Here is a 25,207-nt window from a genome sequence, read left to right on the forward strand (position 1 = left end):
TCGAACCACGTCCGCCAGGAGCCGCGCGGGAGTCGATCAGTTCGAATCCGCACCGTCGCCGTCACCGCTTCGCGAAAGCTCGCGTTCTCGTGACGAATTTCAGCCTCGGAAGTTCGGAAAGTTGACCGTTGTCGTCCAAGCCGCCCGCGATATCGGCGACCGCTTGTTACTGTTCGATTGGTTATGCAGGTATCTACGTTCGCGTTCCAGGTGTTTTTACTATGTTTGTTATGAATGGGGTTCTATGATTCTGGTAAGATATCTCTATAATTAATTCATGATAAAGTTCCAATGCTCTAATGTTTTCTGAAGTTTCTCAATAATATTATTTCGAGTACTATGACAATTTTAATATCTTGCAAAATGTCTATTTATTAATAGCATACATTTGTGACATAATTTAGAAAATGTATGGCCATTAATATGAACAAATATATATGATACATATAAACAAAATTATATAATTTTTTGGCAATATTCTAAAATCCTATTGTAGCTGTTAATATGGCAATAATAAATATAAGTCAAAATATGTTAAATTATTAATTATTAACTTTTTTATTTAACGTTGATGGTAGCGCTATAGTCGTTTAATATTTATATTGGATTAATTTAGAATAAAGTATTATTTTTTATTAGTATTGTTAATTGTCTTCTTTTTTTATTGTTATTGTATTGTAATTTTAATTGTTAGTAGTCTTTGCGGACTAAGATAGTATTTATTACAATACCCCAACATTATCTAGAAGAACTCATCGACCATTACTTAATTTCTTGAGTGCTTTATAAGATTAAATGATTTGATGTACTTGAAATTGGACTCTCTCCTAATGTCTCCTTTCGATTATCTTGATTTCATGAGTGGTAGTCGGTATTTAAAATCCGTTTATTATAGAGCATTTGATATGTATTTTTTTAAATATTGTAGATGATCTATAATAGCCCATTAGATTCACCTTTAGCGCTATGTTCCTATAATATTTATATTAGTTATCACAGATCCAATTAGAAAGCTAAATCCACAATAATTAAAATGAAACTGGATGTATTTTTATGGCATGGTTTCTCTGTCCTAAATCAAAAAATTATAAATGATTTTATATACAGAATTTTAAATAGATGTGTATCAATATTGGTTAGTAAATAATAAAGCAATTTCACTAAAGAATTTGAGAAACATGTTTACACTTTTTTAAGTATTATTTTTTAATTGATATTGTTAATTGTGCTGTTAATGTTAATTATTAATAGCCATTTCTGACTAAAGTAGAATTTTTTACAACAATTTAAAAACTATATGTTAAACATAGCTAAACTTGATATTGAAATAATAATAAGGAACTGTGTTTCTGGATAAAAATAGTATTCTTACAGAATATATAGACTACATATTCCGGTTCAATGTAAGTGTTATTGTTTTCCAATGCCTAATAGTTCTAATAATATGATGTTTCTACGTATATTCAATTATTTTCAGAGCAATGGATACGTGTTAATTACATTCTATATCTTACATACATACATACTTCATAAATATATCATATATGACCAATATTAAGAATAAATATACATGATACATATAATAAATAAAATTATATAATTTTATGGCAATTTTGAACTAAAATCCAATTGTAACTATTTTCTATTTGATGTTATATAGGATTTGATATGTATTTTTTAAACATTTTTTGTACAATAGATGATCTAATAATAGCCCATTACATTTACTTTTAGGGCTATACCCTTTTAACGCTTAAATTGGTTATCACAGTTCTAATTAAAAGAAATCTTATTTCAAAATAAGCTTGGATTATAGATATTCAAAGAACATTTTTTTTAAATGAATTATATATTCACTATTATATATTCACTAAGAGTTCTTCATCCACTATGGTTTGTCCAATGGAATGTTGTGTTATAGTTATGTTGTTTTATAGTTAGTGATACCTGCTTTTTGCTTGTGAACTATGTTTTGCTTTTACGCAACAACCTACACCAGTTCTCTCAAGATTTGATCATATCCAATCTGCAAACGATTTGTTGTTCATCTAGTAGTTGAAAACCTTCTTTGTTGTGTAATCTTGCACCTTGTAATTACTGGAGAAGCCTTTGATCCCAAAACTAATATGAGACTAAAGCTCTCGATCCACTGTTGTATTGCATGCTGTTCTTTTTATTGAAATGTTCGATAGTGAGTTTATTTTTAGCTGTTATTTTAGGACCAATTTCCATTTATAACATATGTTATACCAATCATGAGCACCTGCTTCCCGGCTTGTTGTTATATAATGCTGCGGAATATAATCAGCAAACATTGGTCTCATGTCTTCTTTTGTTAAATTCATTTTTTGTCTAATTCACTGCATCGAAATCTCCAACTTTTTACTGGAACATAATTAATATCTATAATATTGGTCGTCACCACGTAGGCTGCCTCAAAAAGCAAACTGTATCTGTAATATTTAATTGTACCTCCCGTAGCTATTGTTAACTACTATTGTAACAATATTCTTGTTGCCAAATATTGGCAACAAGAATATTGTTGTCAAAGACATTTATCATATTCTATTGTGAACTCTTTGCTGTAATACCCTCTGAAATGTATTAACTTGAAGAAAAGTAGCTCAAAGAATTTTCCAAAATGAAGAAATGGCTTAAATGACAAAGACGTAATTATTGAAGAGAAAGCTTAAAACACTATATACAAAGACGATAGATAAAATAATATTTCTTTTATATTTTCTTTTAAAACAGCTGGAATTCATCGAGGAATTTATTCGTACAGTATCTGAATAGTTTCTAATAGAATGTTGTCACATTTTCATTTCAGTTATAAGTTATATATTATTCAAATTATAACTTCATCGCTGAGGATGTCCAGATATTGTCACCCAATTAGCAACGGAACTTCTTCCATGCTTGATTGTAGGATGCAGGTAGTCCGGATCATAGATTTCTTTTGGGGTTCCCCATATATAAACCCGGTGATTTGTAGGAAACAGTGTAAACGATGATTCATTGGATACCACATACCTCACCATACCACATTCTTCTTTCACAGCTTAGAGTAGGGGTGTCGAGAGAAATATCAATATTTCGATATATCGATATTTTTAAAAAAATTAAGAAATATCGATACATACCAACATGCATCGATATGTATTACCTATACATATGCATGGTGTTCATATTATATTATCTATCCCCTGTATATATATCGAAGATGATTGAATACATTGGGCTTATTAATATTTTCCTGGGATTATTACTCTTCTTAAATGTTTCCATGCCTATTTGGGCCTCATTTCGTTACGAAATTTTGGAGATACCGGACGATGAAAAAAAGGTGTCTTTAAGTAAATTATTATTACTCTGTTCACGTCATCCCCGGCAATAAAAGGAAACACCCGGACATATTGCTCGGTCAGGCATAGCTTACGCAATATCCCAACGAAATTTAATATATTTGGGGAAGCCCTTACTTATTTATTTAAATGTACAGACCCCGCATCAGTCTCCCAACAAAGGCTTTTTATTCCGCCCGACAGAAAACAAATGTTTGATGTCGTGAAGTCAATTTTATTCTTTTTTCCTGCCAATTTTCGTGGCTTTTGAGCACCATCGAACTGAAGACGGGAGATGGAGAGCGTCCGCTGCCGCAGTTTTATTATAGCTATTTTTTATTTATTGTCTTCCCAATTCTTTTAATAACACTTTTTCGGAAATAGTTCGTTATCTGTTGTAATAGAGGTGAATTAACAGTTTAATTTTGCTGAAATTATCGGAATTCTGGTTGATAATTAGGTTTTCAAGTGCCATAATATTTCCAATAGATGGTTATTTCTAATTAATAGGTTCTATTCAATTAAATTAAATTAAGCATTCCTAAACAAAAACACGGTATCTATATGTAATTCACTATGTTTGTACTATTATAATAGACTTAAGCAGTTCTGTTGCATATTTTGTTTATTATATATAATATTTTTTAACGAATTCCTCGATTTAGCATATTTCTAAGTCATCTACTGTCTGCCTAGGATTGTGCTAAAGTAATATATATCTGTACATGACGAATATATATGATATTTTATCACATTTATCAAAAACTTCTTTCTAACGAATTCTTAATCATTACAGTACATATATAGAAAGTTTTATTGACACTATTTAACGAATTTTTTCAACTTATAACCTTTACATACATATGCTATCAATTATTCTCTCTTAATTCCACAATAATTAATATCACCACGGGATCAGACCAGATAAATTTTTCGTCATTGAAGGAAATAAAGTCATTGTTGTTTAATGCTCAGTAAGGTTTACAGTGCTGTTTGTAAAATTGTAATAGATGAGAAACGAAAAAAGTGTTCCTTGAGTATCACTGAGAAAGGAAAAATATACGAAAAGTATGTGGACTACAATGTGTAAAATTCCAAAAGAAAAAATCAAAGAAATCTCTTAAAATGTTATAAATTCCCACAAATATATTTTTCACTATTCTAAAGTTTAGAGAATGATTTTATGAAGAAAATTGGTTGCGTGTAAATAGTAAAAGATCGAAATTATCTGAATACACGGACGTAGATGAATATGTTTTCAATAGTGCTGGGACAAAAATGTGGCAATGTAGCAAACTAGAAAAAAGTCCATTCTATTCTGGTAGCTAGTTCGGTGCTAGCAAAGGCATGGCGGGCAAAACAGCAAATATTGTATACTACATAGTACTGTACCAAACAATACCGGGACATATAAACTTGAACCAATCATCATTGGAGAATACACAAAACTACGATGTTTTACAAATGTCAAGAATTTCCAATAAACACTACACTAAATTATTTTGTTTTTCGATAATTTTATTGCACTAGGAGACATTCGTAATCTAATAAAGTACTTATCTGTGAACAATACTTTTAAATTCCAACCGCTAGACGAACGCATTATTTAAAGCTTCAAAATACACTATAGTAATGATGTTGTCAGGTAATCAAGTCAGTGCAGAATGAATTGCAAACTGCTTCACGAAAAGTGTATTTAAAGTTATCACATAGAACTTGATCGATGAGAACGGTATCTTGCCACTCGCCGAACTTGCAAAGGATACCCAGCAAAGAGTGTTCAAGAAGAATTTAACCTTCAAAAGACTAATGGAGAAGCAAAAGTAGAACGAAGAGAATGAAAAATGTAAAATTAATAAACAACCTCGTAATGCTCTAAATGCAATAAAATGTGTATTTCTCAGAAAGGACGGTTTAGTCACGGTTTAGATAAATCCATCACTAAATTTGTTAGAATCATGGAAGTGAATATTGAATTATTGAATGTTTATAGATGTAAGCTGATATTCAAGTATTATACATTTTCTTATTTATTTTTTCTATAATTGCTTTTAGTCTTTTAAATGGGATTTCCTGTTTAAATATTTTTTCTAGTGCTCGTTACAATGGAATAAATCTATAGGATTTTACTTCATTTGCTTTTTTTGTGATATTTTGTGACTTGGTTTTAGTTGAAATTCTTCATTAATCATATTGATGAGTTTTATAGTTCCGTTTATTGCTGGATTTTGGGTGCTTGGTTCTGTTTTGTGTTGCTCAAACTTTCCAGAGCGAATAGTCTGTCTGTCTTCTGTTAAATTCCGTGGATAATTATTTATATTTTTAACTTCCAATATTTATCTTTTCAATTTTTTAAAGTATTGATGCGGGACAGAATATAAATAGAATTTCTTAAATTATCCATGTATTTTTATTTGATCTTCGAAATTATATTACGCCAAATAGCAATTAATATGAACGGAGCTTTTATTTGTATATTTTTTACGTTTTTAGTTCATATTTTTCAAAAAACATTTTTATTTTAGTACATGCGTATTTATAATTTATATATGTGTATTGATGGAAAGAGAGAAATTTTAACTCTGCCATAATATACTTACCTTTGATAATGTTTTATATTCTATATTTGTTGATAGATATTGAATTATCAGAAATATATTAACTAATATCTAATAAAGCAATTTAAAATTGAATCAAAGTAATATCAATATTATAGGTATTTTGGGCAGTAATTAAAATTCAGATGTAATTTATGAATGGTGACAGCGGTAATTTTAAATTGTACACATATTGTAGTAAAGCGAATTTTATTATGTAGGCGTAAATAAAAATTAAATTATTGTTAAAGGACATTTCTTTATTTTAGTAACAAGCAAATATATACCCAATTAAAACAAACATCAAATAAAGTACTTACAAACAAAAACAAATCAATTAAACTAAAAGTAAACAGGTGTAAAAAAGTAAACGTCTCTTGAGGAAATAGTCGGACGATAGTTCTGAAATAGATAAAAAAGGACCTGTGCAACCAGTTTTCGAGAATAAGAGTAAGATATAAAGAACTTTAAATCAGTCGTATACTTATTAAAGGAATTATCGGCCAGGTTGATTAACAATGGTGATGATACTGATAGTTAAGGCCAATTGACTGGTAATTGAATTTGTACGTCGGTCTGTTGAGTTTTCAATGCCGATAGTGATAGCAATGCCTAAACGTGTCATTAGAGAATAATGATGAAAGACATAGCGATATCTGCTAGCAATGATAAACTATGCTTGGATGAAGTATGACATGTGCACACGGTACGAATGGATAGCACGCGACGTACCAGCTTATGTCCTAACACTAAATAATGACGTGCAATGTGATCAAGGGATAACGCGCGAGATCTACTGTCACTAAGGTTTATAGGCCTCGCTAGGATTAAGCTGTATTTTTAAAATAAATAAACGAATTAACAAATGAACAGTACTGTTACTAGTACACTCATTTCTCCAGCTCCAGCTATGATGGACGTATATTACGTACAAGGGAGAAAGCTAAAAGCCACACGCTAGATACGCTGCCATCGAGAGCCAGTAGAAACCACTTTCGGTGGCATTTATGTATGGTTCAAATTATCTATAGATCATAACAATACATCAGAAACTTTGGCCACTATGGCATTAGCCTCTGATTTATAAGATATCGACAATTTGTATTTACAGTTGCAACCATAAAACTATTACCTTTGATTTATAGTGATTATGATTTATAATAATTAAATTAAATGAATGGCGGATAATGTTTAGAATAAATTGATAACTGAGTAAATATATGAATATAAATTTAAACTTAATATATAATTGATTAGATGAATGAGTAGATAACTGAATGGATAAATGAATAGAATTAAAATAAAAAGGAAACTGGAATACTCTGTGAAAATACTCACCGTTATGAAAACTTGGGTTGTGCAGCATAAAACACTATATAATCGACACAATTGAAAAACGTAGTTACTCGGACGGTCGCGGCTGCATAAATAAACTTTCACAGAGCTCGAAAAGTCTTTGGGCATATTAACAGTCGATTATGGGATTTCCAACTCTTCGAACCACAAGTGTTTCTTTTTTTGTTCGTTTCTTAGAGATTAATTTAAAAAAAATATTAAAAAAATAATTCGCTCTTACAATATGTTTTATTTCATTCACCAATTTACATTACGGCAGATACAAATTAAAATGTTAAGTACAATTTTATTTATTCAACGGTTAATTTAATTTAATGACTGAGTTAAAAAGCATTCTGGTTCTTTCTTTTTATAGGGTGATCCATTTATTCCAAATTAGTAATTTAAGAGAAACAAGATAGTTTCTTAATAAGTAATAATTATCCAACCACATTTCAACAAACATGTTTGTCAAATAAAAGGTGAACAAACCTATCGTAGACATAGTGCTCTTGAAAAGAATATATGGTTCAAACTCGTAAATGACGATCTGGAAAATAGTAGCCGAGGCCAGAATGATTGAGGCCGATTGCTTTCAATAACATATTTAATTATTTGTCAATTGTTTTGCTAATTTAGAAGTAAACTATCAAAAAAAATATATTAAATTCCATAAACCTGACGCTAACTAATACAAACTAATCTTTTTTTTTAATATAAATATTTACACAATATAAATTGTAATCGTTCATACGTATTGTATGAATATATAATAGATATTTTAGAGCCCATATATATTATTATTTAATCTGCAAAATTGTAACACGTTAAATGCGAATTAAAATGTTGCCCGTAAATTATTCCTAATTGAAAAGCATAAAATTAAATTAAATAAATCGTTACAAAATAAACCAATTCCTCACCTTGTTTATTTTAGGTTATACAAATCGCATATATAAATACTTATATTTTATAGTAACTAGTCAATTAATCCTAAAATATATAATATATAATATCACATTGTCATTTTTATAGCATCCTATTTTTTTAAATTGTCATTTATTTAACTCAAAGAGCTAATACATTTATAATGCTAATTGGTTTAATTAGAGATAGTGTCGAAGAAGGAAAATACATATTACATAGACACTGAAGTCGGGCTTTTTTGTCTGATATATTGTTCTTTGAGATACTGGTCTATAAATAAAGTGAATAAATAGTGACAATTTCCTCTCAGACCTTTGAGGCCAAATTGAGTTTTAGCTCAAATATACAACGATCAGCGACAAAAAGAGAAATTGATTAATATGAAGATCTAATCTGAAATGATCTAAAACTAGAATGTTAAGACAATTTCAAAAAGGTATTAAAGTACCTTTAAGTACCAAGTAAATATGATGGCGTAAATATAAATATCATTCTTATTTGCTAATATTATCAAGTAGTTATTAGCGATTTAACATATCAAAATATATCATTATACAAACATATCATTAACATCTACAAGCACATCAAAAGTCTGTCATTTGGTTCTAATTTTTTTTACCGACTTCAAATAAGGAGAATCTTCCGTTAATTATGGACCGAAAAAAATTTTAAAATATTTTTTATGCGAAAGAGAGCACCTCCAAGGTCCCATTGGAACCAAGTTAGGATCTGTTGGGGGAAGGGGTGGAATTCGAGGGAAAACCTCAAATTTCAAAGGCACGTACAATGTTATCTCATATTCTTTATCTAAGTAATCAGATATTGGTGTATAATATTATTGCTGAACTGATGAGAGGAAAAATCGGAAGTAGTGGTGTATTAAAGTCAGTCAGTTTGCTTTTTAAGTACTAACCATATCACATGAGATGTTTTAGAAACCGTGCAATCAACTTTTTCTATGGTGTAACGGTTATAACGTTGAGCTCACACGCGGAGGTCGCGGATTCGACTCCCAATAGGGCAGTAACTTTTTTTGTTGTAGTTTGGTTAGAACATTTGTCAAACCTAGACCAGGTAGCTGACCCCGTGTCTCAAACACTCCTTATTTTCAATCATTGTTTCTTTATTCCTATTTTTCCTCATACGGGCTGGACTTTTACTTGTGCTATCCATTGTAATACTTAATAAAATAACTAAATACTAAAAAGATGAAAATAAAATAATATTAACAAAAAATCAACCGACTTCATAAACAATACGATGCCGAGTCTAGACAATACAAAAATAATAATATAATTTTGTGACATATACACAAAATTAAATTACGAGCAAAACAAATCTAATTTGTTGCTCGGTGATCAGTTGGTAGTAGTTAAAATAATATTGTGAATGGATAAATATATTTAGGTAGGTATTAAACTAAATTGTGTGTATGTAGCAGAATATAAAATACGTGTTGTACATAGGTTGTATTTTTTTGCATATTTTATTCTAAAGCGTTATTTTTGTGTTAAAAACCTAAGTTTGATAATTGTTTGCTATTTAGTCAGTTCCTAATTTATTTTATTAAGTCGGTTCAATATTTTTGTTAAAAATAATTTAATATATGTAGCTATGCTGAAAACTACATTTTTAAATCATGAAAAAGATTTGTAGAAATTCGCCGAGGGTACTCTTCAAGTAACTAATAATTAGTATACTTTAAATAATCAATAATCAAAAAGTATATGTTGTCTTATTACAAGTATTAGTTCTAACTTTTCTTCTGCGATCTTCGATAAGGTTTTGTTGTTTTGACATCAAACGCTAGGTAAAGGAAGTAGTTAGCGATGAATGATATTTTGCAAAATAATATTAGATGTACTAATTTGTAGTTTTTTTTTCAGTTCCAGAAAAGGCCTTGTTATTATATTCTATTAAAATTGAATGGTGTGAAATGTCATATCATAATATTTATTAAAACTAATTACCACCCAGTTGTATATTCTTTCAAATTAATTACGCTCTTTGTGTAAAAATCTCCTAGTGATACATATTTAAAATTAATTGAGAAAAGGCATGTTCAACATCAAACACCAACGAAAACTGTTAAGTGACTAATTGACAAATAGCTTACAACTTATCTAAATCAAAAAAAAATGTTCAGCAAATTATTCATTTTATTGCCATATCTATTATTTCAAATTACGTGGTTATTTTTTTTAAAAATTATTTTATACCTATAAACTACTAAGTTTAAGGAATGATTATAACTTAATGTAATGCAACTAACATATTGTCAAGGTGTCGCTTTGCATTATTTTTTCCCTCTTCTTACTAATAAAGTTTTTTATAGTTAATATTATTTGAACAACTACTGTATCTAGACGCTGTACATGAGTTTCAGGAAAGAATTATCGATTGCTATTATTTATTAAGCAAGAATAATGTTTTTGTTGTTTTGATCTGCGCTATGTTTTCCAAGTCTCAAATTGGTCAAGAAAATAGGGGAGGAAATTCTTCCCTTGTGGGTAGAGAGAGCAGATATTCTTTCATAGTTACAGAAATTCGGGAATTATGATACAAAAATGTAACCAGTTATGTTTAAAACTAAACAAAATCGCTTAATAATAGTGTCACCTTTCATTTACAATTACATTGCTTGCATTTTCCCTAAAAGTGCTGCCATATTTCAAAAATTATACATCCATAGTTGATAGTGTTAATGTACGTTCTATAGAAACAGTAAATCTACGGAATGAAAGTAGAGCTGGCAGCAATGCCTGGTTGTAGTAATATATGTGCCGTGCCGCATGTGCCATTTTTGAATATATATAGTACGTAGTAAATATTAATTTTAACTTTTCTCAGTTTTCTATATAAGTATGCATAATATTCCATACAATGGGACATGTTTTGACTTGGCGTAATACTATATACATAAAAAATATATTCATCTGAGAAGTCTCGATTAAATTAATATTGATACGTTAAGTCACGTTTTGTTAAAACATCATCATTGAGCGAAAACAATCGTACGAAAACAAAATTTAAATTAGGCCTTAAAGTTTCTCCCTCTACGCGAACGTAGATTTATTGATCATTGGCTTTTCATGGTAAAATCTTCTTAACTATGAATATTCATCTTAACTAAGAAGTTTTAATTAATGTTAGAGCGAACTATAGAAGGATGCTCAAAGTTTGATACTATTCACGGGTTTAACGCCTTGGATTACCTTACCAGATGATAAGGCTCGATTACTCCCCTAATCTATTGATTAATCGTTTTTTGAATCATTCGCTAATCGATTCTGACTGAAACTTAGTCTAGTAAAGTAGATTAAATAATAGTGGGTATTTTTTGAAGATATACGTTATCGTTCAAAACTTTGATAATCAAATCTTAACCTTAGACTAATTTTTAATTAGATTTTCTTAAATAAATTTAGTATAAATGTTGCGACGCAAATTTAAGTTAACGTTAGTTGTAGAAATCTTTAGGTTGGATAGTTAACGGGTCTAATTTATTAGAACTTTAACTGATATTCCTAATATTTAAGACATGGGAAAAGAATTATGGCTTGATACAAGATATAATATCGCATGAATGACTGGTGAAACTAGCCAACCAAGAAGCGCACCGAGTAAACAGAACAGACGTGTCCAACAAAGAGGAATCCCATCGGCTCGTTGTCGAGTGTTTCGGATAACGGGGGTTCACGTACCGAAGCTAGACGAAACGTGTCGGAAGTTAAACCTGGTAGAGGACACCTTATCGCACCTATCACCATAAATATCACTCACAAATCCGAGTCAGAGTCCGAAACGTACATGTTTTATCAGCGTGAGAAGTTCCTAGCTGGAAGAGTATTCCCCACCCCGATGTTCTCAGCGAATCGGCGTACAGAAAAATGTTTCTTGGACCAGCCTTGTCCACCATCACCAAGAACCCGAGGGAGGTGCTTCAGCGATAAAACACTGTATCGACAACGAGAGGAAATAAGAACAGGCTTCACAGAAGAGCTCGTGTAACCTTAGACTCCGACGTTGAAAAGAAGGCTAGCGAGACATCCAGTCAAGTCCGTGAGACAGTCAAAGTCTGGAGAGAGGAGAAGTAGGACGCACTTCTCTTCAATCAAAGACTTGACGCGCTCGCAGACATATGGAGAATCTCGAAAAATCTAGCGGGGAAAATCAAAAAAGACATTCCCCCCTGAAATCTGAAGGGTCAGGTAACTTCGCAGCAACTAACCTGGTTTACAAAAACACGTTAAACAGGTTTATTGTTGTTAGTTATGACTAGTGTTGAGAACTATCGACTGTTTAATAATTAACTACTTTTTGCTGCCGACTGATTTTGTTACTATTTACTTTCCACTGTTTCAGTCGTACTTTTGGTTATTATTTTTGGTTCTTCTTGTTTTATTCGACTGATTTTTAACGTTCTGGCTCTGTCGTCCTAGCCTCGACCTTGACAAAATTGTATCCAATTTATGCTTACCTAGATTTATATGTAATATATGATTTTTTTGGTAGTTTGCTTGTAAATAACAATATATTGTATATATTGTCAGATCATTTTTAATTATGCCATGGGTTAGTTTTTTTTTTCTAGGATTAGGTATATGTTTAATTTTTATATAGTATTTATGGTTATTGTACATCTTTAGTTTTTAGGTTTTGTTTAAGTTCTATTCTATTGTAGAGATTTATTATAGCATATTATTTAAAAATAACTATTAACACATTAAAATACAATAAAACCTTTGTGGTTATTATTCCATTATATAGAAAAATTCCATTACTTTTTACACATCCATTGAACATTCAAATATAATCGTAATTCTACTATATTCGTTTAAAATTAAATTACAAATTTTATGTTATGTATAATCATTATAATAGTATTCAGTAATTATTTTTTTCTGTTTCTGTTCTCTGTTTTAAGTTTAGTTTGTGAAGGAATTTATACATCTCAGTCTCGCTTATACTACCGTTGGAAAATATAAGCACACATAAAATTAATAGCTCCAAGTAATTATCTCCATCCTTTCCTTTCTCATAATTTATACAGGGAAGGATTCGTAGATCTTCGTCTGATATCACGAATTGAAAAAAACAGTCGAACCGTGCATTTGACTGAAAATAGTAATTACTATGAATTTACTATTTTATTGACAATCGACTGTTTCGACTGTTTTCAGTCGATAGTTCTCAACGCTAGTTATAACTATATGTTTAACCTGCGCCAGTCTATTTCTCTTATAAGAATTAGTAAGTCTCATTTTTCGTCATCCTTTTAAGTAACCAGATAATAAAGGTCTCTTACTAGATGTAGTTTAAACTGGTTTTTCTCAGATTTCATTTAAAATAGCAAAGTCGCAGTTAAATATCGACTTCCTTTCGATAACACTTCCACAAACTTTTATTCCTGATTTCTTGTGGATTTGGGACATTCAGATTTATTCCGATCTTGATTTTATCCGAACGTAATATCTCAAACACGTTGTACATTTCTGAGGTCAGAGTAGAAGACTTTGGTGAAATACAGATATAAGTAAAATTCCAGAATTAATTGATTTCTTTATACAAAATAGTACAATAACTCTTTTTTCTGATGATACCATTAATGGCTATAGGTAAGGATCACGAGGAAGCAGCAATGAAATTGCAAACGTCAGTAAACAAAATTAACAATAGTAAACAGCAGTGAAGAATTTGTTTGAATAATATATACTAATTATGTTGACGTACAGTAAACACAAATTAGATAAATCAACACATATTAATCAAAATAAACAATATGCAAGTACCATACACTAACACAGGAAAATATTCAGGAATGATATTGGACGCGAAGTTATGCTTGAGAGCTTATGTATATAAGAAAAAAGAAGAATTGGATATTAATTTACAATAAACCATTGCTATATGATATATAGATATCAGTAGTTTCAGAACAAAATATTGAAGAGTGCTGTTACTACTCTGCCATTCTTCAGAAATAGTGATCCCCATAGGTACTTGGAACAGGACACTCTTAACCAGTTCAGTGTCACAGACTTCTTCACCAAGTTTGTTGAAGCTGTTTGTTTGAGCTGTTGTGATATGGTGTTAGGACAAAACTACTAGGTAGATAGGTGGATGGAACTTAAGAGATACGAAAATCGTTAGTTTCTTTTTCAGTTAAAATTATTTCTAAATATGTTTCGAATTAAGTAACTAATTTAGCATTGCACTTAGTAATTAAATTCAATGGACGCACATTTTTAGATAAATTTTAGTAAATAATTGGTAAGATGACATTTTGACATTTTCAACACAAAAGATTAGGTAAGGGGAATACCTGTTATTATTGATTAATTTATTTTAAATATTTAATCGTCCTGTATTATATCATAATACACCTATTTATTGATTTTATAAATCTTCTTGAAATCAACACGAATTATTTTACGACAATTAAAATAAAACACCCACTCTGACATCACGGTCTATATTGTGGTTAACATATTTAGCTTTTGACCTTGAAAGATCTAAGGTATTAGTTTACAACAACGTTCCCTTCTGTTTCGAGAAAACTTTTAGACCAATGTATCCAGTCCGTTGTGATGTATAGAACTAGTTTACACAAAGAGATACGGTTTACTTTAAGACGCTTTCATCTTATACTCTGGAAGTTCTGTTCATTTAGTAAACAAATGGTTTTGTTTAATGTCGTCTTTTAACTGTATTGTGCAGTGTTTTCAGTTATGTACTACTATTTTTACACGGAAATATATACTAGCTTGTACTAACGTTTCGCGTAGTTTTATCTCAACTTTTGCTTCAAAAAACAGTACAACAATAGATACATTGACGTAACGTCATCTAATTAAGTTTAAACAAATACATCCTTTTACTGCAGTACAGAGTTAGTTTTTTAGGTAGTTTTTCTATATAGATAATCTCATATTTGCAATGATTTAAAATTTTGCTCAGTTTTTGTAAATTTGATATTGGTGGACAGAAATTTTTTTATAAGGCCGGTTTATGCAAAATAAGGGGAATTGTTAATATGGATTGAGATAAGATTAGCTGTATTTCCAGGTGGGTGAATATTCGCACACGCTTTTTGTATATTGAAATTATTTTGTAATAAAATAATTTCAATATGCAATGAATTTTGTATATATATATATATATATATATATATATATATATATCGTATAAAAACCTACGACATTTTATTGTTTTATTAAAAATATATCTTATAAAAAGTAGAGCTAATATATAGAGATCTAGTAGAGTCTAAAAGTTTTAAAAAATAACCCTCTTCTCTCTCTTTCTCTTTCTGTCTAATATATATCCTCTTTTCATGAAAAACGTTTCTTGGAAAATACATTTTTGAGGCATAAGATACAATACATACAACGATAGGCAAAGTAGTTCATAGTAGTAAGTACATAGAACAATGTGGTACTTCATACATTTTTTTCTAGTCAACTTCTGAAATACGAATTTGCTTTGGAGCCAAGAAATGGAACCATCTCCTTGACATCTTGTCATAATTTGGGATCACGATGGTAGATCCTAGTCCCATTTACAGTGATCCAATGATGCCCAATATGTTTTAATGTCTTCCATTGTTAGCAAGTGCTGGAAATTTTATTTGATTAAGTCAATTTTGGTGTACTTAGTATACAGATTTAGGTTTATTTTCGTTATAATAAAAAAAATCCTTTGCTTTGTAACTAAGGCAATTTTTTATAATTAAGAAATTCAATCTCCCAACTACAATTCTCGATAATTCACATGGTATGAAATTTCGTTGCAACTGAAGCAAGCAGAAAATTGTCTCACGATCAATATGCACAATATATCTAATTCGTTTTCCTTTTACTATGAATATGCATGTATGTGAGTCGAATATTAGATACCAATCTTGCTAAACATCTCCTTTAACCTCCATTAATATTCTTTGGCTGTAAATGTATCTAAGTAACTACTAAAGTATAGGAACTAATAATCACTCTTTTGTATCGGTAGATTGAATTCACGTTAAATATCCAATGGATTTCATCACTTTCACCAACAATTTTTGACGAAAATTTTCAAAGGATAAATCATCAACTGTGTTGTTGATGAATAACAGTGGCTACACTTTAAATTAAGAAATACAAGTGTATTCCTCTCTTCTTTGCTCGAATTAATCCGCGAAAAAGTTTAAAAATTATAAAATATAAGATAAAATTGATAACATTAAAATATATTTACAAAATATTACAAAATTGTGAGGAATTTTGACATAAAATTTAAGATAGATGATTGGTAAAAGATTTGAAATATTACTATTACTAATTAGTCGGATTAGTAGGTTTTTGAAAGTTTTAGGTAGTGGCCCTGAAGGTTATATCTAAGACCTTTTTTGCCACCTGATTTGTTAATATGGCTGGAGAGTGCAAGGTTCATCTGAATGGCTTTTTCTCTCAAATAGAAATAAAAATGCAAAAATACACAAAATTGACGCAATGCACATTAAATAAAGACATTCAATACAGTAACATAAGTAAAAATGATACAAACTGGTTGGAGATTGTCACAGTAATGGTCATTGTCCGCACAATAATAGAATCTCACCACTACAACGTGTTCCATGATTCGCTGTCCATGTGGCAAGAATTATAAAGTGATATCATAGATGGCACCCTCCAAACTATGTCAACAGACAAGGACTGCACAATTCATTTTATGTGATTTACACCTTAAGTGGGTCGTAAATATAAAAGCTATTAAATTTTAGTTTTAAATTACTCTAGTCTAATACTACATACTTTATAATTTCACAATATGAAGGCACATATAGTTGATCCAATAAAAACTCAATGCACGTCATCAAAATTTATGATATCAGAACGTCGCATACTTGCCGCCGCATTAACCTAGACTTTTGGTTTACAACATTTACAGGTTTGTAATTTCTAATTATTTTCGTTCGACCAATCGAATTTTATAGGCTGTTTCGCTTATTTCTATCTCTTTTTAACTAGGATAAAATGGGAAGAAAAAATCTGCGTCGAATTTAAACAATAAAATATATTATTGTCGACTTGGTTAGCACTGTGGTCAATGCAAAGGCTGTTATAATGGCGGGTTCGAATCCTGCTGGGCCATAGTTCCAAATTTATATTTGTGAATGTTTATAACCGTGTTTGTCCATAAGACGAGAGTGCAAAATCCGACAAGGTAAATCATCCCAGTCACTCCTGCAACCCAACTGGGTAAGATCGACTGTCTTCTCACTTGATCACTCGCCAGTTCGAAGGTTTAATGCCGAGGACCGTGGTTCGAAGTATACGTTAAGCCGTAGGTCCAGGCCAGGTAATGGTCAGTATTTAAAAAGGAGACTTTAAAATATTAAACAAAAATACCAGGTTTATCCGAAAGTCAGTACAGATTTTTCTAACAGATCTCGCTAGGCTTAAATACGCAGTATTATGATTTGACACACATGTCATTTTGTTGTACTGTATGTACTGTCAAGCTGCAAAGCTGTTCATGTTATATTTTGTAAAAGTTACTGAAAATGTAACAAGAAACGATTAGCGACCAATTACGATCAATGGCGAGAATCCAAAAGATTGGAAGATGCTGCTTCAAAGGTAAAATCGGATGAATAATGACAGGTGATGAACAATGGATTTACTTTGAAAATCCTAAGCACAAAAAATTATGGTTATCAGCTAGCGAAGTAGGCCGGTCGGCTCCAATGCCTAATCGTTTTGGTTGCAAGACAATGCTTTGTGTTTGGTGGAACCAGAGTGGCATGGTGTATTATGAACTGTTGAAACCTAGTGAAACAGTTTATAATTGATCGCTGCCGATAACAAATGATCGATTTGAACTACATATTTGTCCAAAAACCTCCAGAATAGACCCGAAGACATGGTGAAGTGATTTAACAGCACGATCACGCGCCGTCTCATAAATCAAAACCGATCAATAAAGCGTTGAAAACACTTGAATGGGACATATTTTCGCACCTGCCGTACTCTTCGCAACAATGGGACATACGCTTGCGGAGCAGCATTTCGCTAATTTCGAAGAAGTTAGAAAATGGCTCGATGAATGGTTTTTATCAAGGGACAAACAATTTTTTTGGGGTGGGGTCCGCGAATTGCTTGAAAATTGGGCAAAATTGGTAGAATCAAATGCTCAATACTTTAAATAAATAAATGTTTCCATTTTCTTGAAGACTATATGGTTTATTTTCGAAAAATCCGGTAGTGACTTTCCAGTTCACCTGGTACATTAAAAAAAGATAACGTTCATATTTAACAATCAACAAACTTTCGTTCCCACAAATTTAACACTGTTAAATATTAAGTATTTACCATACCTCTGTAGGACAAACAATTCTCTACCCAAAAAGGCAAATTTAAAATGGACAACCTGTTATTGTTCTTAGTTTCCTTAGTTGATTACATTTTTAATAAGCAACCCTCTTATTAATTTACTCGCTTGCAATTTCTGACAGGTTCAGTCGATCAAACAACAACGAACACCGACCACGACGTGGCCGAGGCGGTCTTCAAACAACCCCTCGTCCGTCCAGGCAGTGAGATCGACATAACGACAGGACCTTTCCCGAGTAAAACTTTAACAATTAACGAGCGGCACGGGTCGTATTAACGAAGTGACCGCTACGGAAACGTCCGAACTATCAATATCCATTACGGAACAGTCGCTGCCCAAAACGCTGGCTCGTTATACAGCGCCATGGCTAATGAATTGATCTGTAAAATGGCAAACGACGATGAGAAATTAGGCGAAATGACCATGGGATAAACGATTGGCGATTGTTATTAATTAGGCGGTTCATTAGCTCGGAACCGACACGTTTAGAACGGTGACTTATCTGGACGGTCGGCTTTAAAGAAAGTGTTTGATTCGCGAAAAATGTCACGTAACATTGTTTATCTATTTAAATAAGGGTAATTTATATCATTAGAAAATATACATAAGCCTAAAAAATATATAAAAATAACTATTTTTATTTATAAATCCATTACTTGTGTGTTGAACATATTCTGATCTCAGTGCTTTATCTCATTCATACGAGATCACTATTTATATTTCGGGAATCGGCAACACTGTTGTCATGTGAGTCCATCTAACGGTTTCTTCGTAAAGTTTGACATTTTGGACGATTTCGTGCGATGATTTTTTCAACGTGGATTATCACAACAAGAGTGCATCAATCAACTTAATTTGACTTTGGACGATGAAGCTCCATCAAAAACCACCGTGTATCGCTGATTTAGTGAATTCAATCGTGGTTGTGGTTCGCTGTTCGTCCAGTTTCGTGAAGATCGTCCAAAATCGGCTGTTGTGCGTTTTCTGGCAATCGATGCTGTGTGCGAAATGTTTAAGCAAGATCGTCATGTCACCTATTGTGATATTGAGGCATCCCTAAGTATTAGTTCCAATAGCATATATGCGATTTTACATGAACACTTAGCTGTGCGGAAGTTATGTTCGCGTTGGATCCCACACAATTTGACAATCGCTGAAAAAAGGCTCGTGTCGATTGGTGCAAAGAAATGCTTAAGAAATTTGATCGCGGTGCTTCGAAAGACGTTTATAAAATCGTGACAGGTGACGAACCATGGATATATTCGTACCATCCCGAAAGTAAGCAGCAGTCGATTGTATGGATGTTACAAGATGAACCAAATCCAACAAAAGTTGTTCGCGCACGAAGCACTTCAAAGAAAATGGTGGCCTGTTTCTTCAGGAAAACTGGTCATATTGCAACAGTGCTTCTAAAGGGTCGTAGAACAGTAATTTTTGATTGTTATGCAGCCATTTGTTTCCCAGAAGTCTTCGGTGAAATAAGGAAAAGAAACAAGAGACGCCAGATTGTTCTTCATCATGACAATGCGAGCTCTCACACATCGGCTCAAACAAGAGACAATTTGAGCACTCAAAACATCGAATTGATGGGTCATCTGCCGTACAGCCCATAATATATAAAGAGCATATAAATAGTGACCCTTTTATTGGTATTGGTATTGGACCCTTGTATAGATCTCTCCACGGTATTATTTATGACAACTGCTAACTTCGCTGTTGATAAAGTAAAATTAGTATTATCAGGGACTATAGAGAGCTGAATCAGGAATAAACACGTTGCAGCGTGTTTTTATTAATGACATGCAAATTCCATATGCCAATACATCAAAATAAATTGGCATTGATCTTGATACCAAGCCCAGATGAAAGGAGCATATAAACAAGAAGCACGATGAACTCAACATCAAGTTCAGGAATTGTATTGATTGCTTGGCCAAAACTCAGAGAAAAGAGAAAGGGGAGTGTAGATTTGGAAGAGGTTCCAAAACAAAGTACTGAAGTGTATTGTGAAGACGTTTTGGTACATACCTGCGCACACTAAGTGATTCAGTGGAAAATATGTTATATAAATATATTTATTAAGCCAGATTAAAGTTAATTAATAGTTGTATTACTAGTTTTAATAAATAAATTAATTAAAAAAATATTAATCTGTGTTTTTACAGTAGCGTATTTTATATTAATGGTCAGCATGCTAAGAATATTGGATTCATTAAAGACGATTGAATAAATGTCCATATGTGATATAAGTATGTTGTACAATTATTCAATTTCAGGTCGCAAAAATTGACTTGAATAACACTAGGTTTGACACTATCCTCCCTGATTCTACATAAAAACTGATGAGCTATCTCATGTTATCGCCCATATTTTGTTTATGTAACTTTTCATATAAAAATGTCTTTAGGCCATGTCAGAAAGCTATACCAGAGAAATCACACTATATGATCGCTGCTGAATGTGGTTCTTCAATTTTGAATTGAAAAGTAGTGAAGGGGTTATCAAGTCTTCTTCCTTCTTCTTTCCACTTATACCTTCCTTGCTTTATACTCTGCTTTTATGCTCTTGCCGATGCTCTCTTATTTTTAATGACTCCACTACAAATAAATGTCCGTTACTCATTTTATAAATGCACTTCTTTTCGTTTCAGTTATCGCAAATATATCTATCTTAATTTGTATAAATTATTCCTCCTTTTACACTTCTTTACTGGTCAATTCTCCTCAAAAATGTTCCCATATCCAGTCCACATCTTCTACACTTTTCTGATCTTTTTATTTTGTGAGGAAGCATTAATTTATTTTGGTTTAATTACTACTATTTTATTACTTCCTATTTTCAATCGCCATGTTCTTGTATTATGTCGTCTGCTCTTCCACCTTTCCATCGTCACCATTAATTGTTTTTGGCAAGAATTGCTTCCATCGCTTATACATATTAATACATATTATATCTTTCAATTTAACAAGTTTATTTTTACTATTTACTATTCGTCTCTCATTTTACTCTTCTGTCCTATATTTCGTCTGTTCCTCCATTATCTGCAGCAAGTATTGTTCTATATCCGCTTTTAGACTTCATAGTATTACTAAGCATGTTTAACTTATCTTCTGTTCTTTTTCTCACATTTGGGCTTATTTAGTTTTCGCACTGCGTCACAGACTCTCTTCAATCCTGTGCTCGCTTTTCTTCTTTCTTTCACTGTTAATTTATTAACAGAAATGATTTTCAATATATAGCAGAAAAGCTTTTTGAAACCATCTAGCTGTTAGTTCCCATTTATATATAAGAACATTTTATTTGAATAAAAATTATTTTCTTGTCTACCGCCTTATCTTCTCCATATTTAAAATATGTTTACATTTGTAAAATTCGCACTGACTTGGACAGGATTGATTGATCTTTATTCTGGTACAGCAGCCTTAGTGTCAAATTTTGGCATAAAGTTCCTGTTTACCCACAGATCCAAAATTATTTGTGAAAAATGCTGAAATGGAAAGATTAATTTTCCAATTAGAAACATCTTATTCAATTATATTATAAATGTATTATATGTAACTGACAGGTAAAGCAAAAGTAACACAAAAACTATGCACAAATCATAAGTAATTAACATATTTTCTCTATTAAACAGTGGAGTCTATTACATATGCACATATCAATTACAGTGTTGTGATGTCCGGAATTACAGAAAAAAGTACTGCAAAACCTCAATCCACTATATCTTTATCTTTTTCTTTGCTGTAAAAAAAACACTGATTATTTCTCAAGGCTAGTCCCACCAGAACCGATCAAACTGGATCGGCTTTTTCAGAGTATACTAAGTCAGAAATAGGATGGAAATGGACTTTCGAGCTGATAACTAACAACAACTTTGTTGTATTTTTTCCATTAGCTGCTTCAGGCTTCGTATTTTGATCTATAAATGTTGATAGAAACGCTACATTTACAAGTATCTTGCATTTCCTCTGGATTATTTCAACCACTTGTTGATATAATTTATCCAGTTAGATATAAAATGTCTTTAAAAATCATAATATTTAATTTAAATACTCGGTATAAGCTGTTAATAAAATGTCAATTGTTCCCTGTTGAAGAAAAATGGTGATGAGCTCTAAATGTTGCCGCTGTTATGTGCCACATTACAATTATGATAGCTCATTTTAAGTAATATCCCCACAAATGTTATATTAAATAATACGTTCATAGAGTTCTCGGATTACACCAGTAAAACTACAATAATATTATTTCTATTGAAAGATAACCACTGTGACATTATAAAATACGAACAATGGTAAGGTCGTATAGCCATTACAAATAATACATTCCTCGTGCACTCATATTTCCAAACGGTATGAAGTTATTTCAACTTGATTCATTTTTATTATCTAGAAATATAAACCCGTCTATGTTCTCGGTATATAATATTACCAAAGAAAATGAGAGGTTAAAATAGAAATTCCAAGGAAAAATAAAATAAAAACTAGAATGATGTTATGTTTAAAAGCAATGGGATACTATTACAATTATGAAGTTACTTTGGCATATAATATTTACTCATGTAACACATATCTCTTCCGTAGTGAAGGTGTTTCTTATATTTATTGATGACTAACAGTCCTCAATATTGTCCTAAATGTTCTTGTATAAGTACATACAAAACTTGTATATTTCTTATAATAATATAATCAGTTACTATAAACCCACTTTTAACTAAAAAGATTGTTGTTATTAAACAAATAAATAAAAAATCAATAGTGAAAGCTTTTGAAATTCTGTCGCATAAAACAAACTGTATAATAATACATACATTTCCTTTAAGTACTCCTAGAGTATTGTTTTCGTTTCATGTTAAACGTACAGTCGTTTTGTTCCAGTTTATATCGGATAAGTTTGGAATTTCTTGTGTTATATGCGCATCCTACAAAGCTTTGAGTTTCGTTCAAAAGGTTATTGATATATGGAATTTTAATATCGAGCTTGTCTTGGATCAACAAAGTGTTGGAATATATATCGTCTTAGGGAAATTCCTAATGCTTTAATCAGTATTAATGTAAAGAGGAATGCTTAAGATTTTGAGCTATTTCGCGGGAACAATTTGCATCTTTGTCATGAATAATTTAATATCGTATTCTAAATAAGGCATGGTATTAATGCGTAATTTAATTATTTTGGGCTTCTATACACTTAGGTTTTCAATGTATACATTTTATTGGATTACGTATATATCTGTTGGTATATTTCTGCTCTTTTTTTATTTAAAATACCCGAGTTTCTATTTTTTGTATTGTTATGAAAGTTTGAGTTCCGTAATCGTAAATGATAAACAAATAGTATGCTTTTGCTTAAAATTATTCTTTTGTGGAAAAATATATTAAATATTTGGCCATTATAAATCTTAACCATCACTGTGATCGTCTTTAGGCAAGGGTGCAAAATCCGACAAGTAAAATGATCCCAATCAGGTCAGTAATCAGACTGGGTAAGACCAGATGTCTTCTGGGATGATTTCTAAGTTGGTCACTCGCCAGTCGGTAGGCTTGATGCTGAGGACCGTGGTTGGGAGCCCATGTTAAACTGTAGGTCCAATCCACATCAACCCTCGTTGGTAAAAAGAAGACTTTAAAATATAAAAAACTTGAATTTGGATACCCACATCAGTATTTATCTCAAATACATTTAAAATTGTTATTAACGCATGCATACATGCACTAAATATTATTTACTGCACTCCAAATATTTTACAATATTTGTCCATCACAAGTCTGCAGTTGAAATTTATGCAGCTCTTACACGTTATTAGTCGCCTGCTTATTGTAATTTTATAGTACATCTAATAAGATCCCATGACTTTTTCCTCCTGATTATAGCCCGATATTTTTAATGGAAATTTAATTGTTATTTAATTGTCATATGAATGAGATTTGAATTTGGATAATATGTTTATCTGTGCGTTAGACAATTTGGTCGTATGATTTTTACTTATCCTTCTAACTCTGCTATTCTGATTCATCATTTATTTTATTCTCTATACCATGGTACTCAATCCTTTGTTGATTTTTTAAACAAATGAATTTATGACTATGATTAGGATTCTATGATAGCCAGTAGACTGATTAATAATCCTGAAATTTTATGTTCATTGGTACTCCTCTGCTGTCTTTTTTTAACATAAATCTTGCCTTTGACAAAATCTGGCCTGATGGACATTAAGGAACATGTTCAAGATTCATACTCAAGGCATGGACAGCAAGTATATGTAAATGTATCTCAGTATGCAAACAATAAAGCAATAAGCAGGAGCTATAGCAAAAGCTATCAGAAGAGACTTCCGCAACACAAAAACCTATACATTGGCTTTAAATGGAATACCAGCAAGTGAGGCTCAAGAGAAGCGCCCACAGATTGAAGCTTTCTCGTGAAAATACAATAACAAACAATTTAGTAACAGGTCAATTCAAAAGTCCTCGGCCTGATACACAGATAGTACTACTAGAATTAAATCCATATGTCTTTTAGTTAGCTATAATCCTCAAAAGATATATAACTTGTATAAATTTAACAGCTGTCCGATCCTTAGTTTGTGAGTTATAGCATTCTGAGTGAAGCAAATTTTATTATTGTGAAAAA

At 31.4% G+C, this 25,207-nt stretch overlaps 1 protein-coding gene across 11 annotated transcripts in view; it reads left to right on the plus strand.

Moving 5' to 3' along the window:
* Cad87A (Cadherin 87A) overlaps window positions 1-25,207 on the plus strand; it is a 727,969-nt gene that overhangs the window by 288,417 nt on the left and 414,345 nt on the right. Inside the window, exon 1 of one of the 11 annotated variants that reach the window (XM_076419265.1) lies at window positions 39-253. The exons of the other annotated variants lie outside the window; for them this stretch is intronic. The gene's annotated coding sequence lies outside the window, so the exon portion shown is untranslated. Of the gene's footprint in view, window positions 1-38; window positions 254-25,207 lie in introns of those variants that run through there. 11 annotated transcript variants of the gene reach the window in all.

Source organism: Rhynchophorus ferrugineus, unplaced genomic scaffold (assembly GCF_030347505.1).
Source record: "Rhynchophorus ferrugineus isolate W39M unplaced genomic scaffold, kcgeb_rfMv2 rfM1, whole genome shotgun sequence".
In the NCBI taxonomy this organism is placed as follows: Eukaryota; Metazoa; Arthropoda; class Insecta; order Coleoptera; family Curculionidae; genus Rhynchophorus; species Rhynchophorus ferrugineus.